General features: G+C 48.1%; 1 protein-coding gene across 1 annotated transcript in view; it reads left to right on the top strand.

Moving 5' to 3' along the window:
• The first annotated feature begins 390 nt into the window (after nt 1–390).
• The window catches only part of DDB2 (damage specific DNA binding protein 2), a 14,237-nt gene continuing 13,797 nt past the window's right edge, over nt 391–830 (top strand). The window contains exon 1 of the mRNA XM_035902912.1: nt 391–450. The gene's annotated coding sequence lies outside the window, so the exon portion shown is untranslated. The remainder of the gene's footprint in view (nt 451–830) is intronic.

Below are 830 nucleotides of genomic sequence, written 5' to 3'. Positions count from 1 at the left end.
TTCAAAACCAGATTGTGTTGTCTGTCGGTGGTTGCGATTTTTTTTGCCATTTTTGTCATTCTGACACTCATTCTTAGGATGGCAGCAACTAATGCAATGTTACAGTCAGGAGAAAAGCATAGAGTCTGCCTCTTCATTGTTTTTCTTAGTAGTTTTTCTACGCGTTTCCTAGTATGTGAGAAAATGCAAAGGTAACTGTAGTGCAAAAAGCCCTCCAAACACCCAACACCTACAACCAAGCCCTAAAGCCCCACAATCCAAGGAGTGCTTGCATACAGGTATTTTAGGACCTGGGTTCATAGCCAGCTGTGTGGATGACTGGACCTTAATTACTCAGCATGGTTACTGGTAGGCCTGAAGCACGAAACCCTATTGCTCTGGAGATAAGGTTCCCCATGCAGCACGGCCACCAGACAGTGGCCTCCTCCACAGGTGAAGGGGGATGTGCTGGTATGGCCAGCTGTGTCGGTTGGGCTCTTCCTTCCCCATTCTTGTCTGCTTTTTCACGTAAGAGCTGATAGTCTCTGAGCTGGTCTTGCCTCGACTTTTTAATCTGCCTTTGAAGTGCATTTTTTTCTGTTGAGTTCCAACACCAGGTGCATCTTCCTGGGGAAGCTGAGTTTTGAAATACTGTCTTTTTTCTTTTGTGGTTGCTGTTCGGTTGATGTGTTTTGGGCCCTTACCGTGCAGCTTTAATATGCCCCCTTGGTGCTCTGGAAACTAATGGAGTATGTGAGGTTGTAAGTCCTGTGCCAAAGCACCAACAAGGCTGAGCTGCCGAAGGACACCTCGGAGGCTCTGTCTGCCTGTTCGGGGCCAGCCACGGCCGC

This window comes from Egretta garzetta, unplaced genomic scaffold (genome assembly GCF_000687185.1).
Source record: "Egretta garzetta isolate BGI_Z169 unplaced genomic scaffold, ASM68718v1 scaffold329, whole genome shotgun sequence".
NCBI classification, from domain to species: Eukaryota; Metazoa; Chordata; class Aves; order Pelecaniformes; family Ardeidae; genus Egretta; species Egretta garzetta.
Note: the sequence above shows the minus strand (reverse complement) of the source record. Positions and strands in the feature narration are given on the sequence as shown.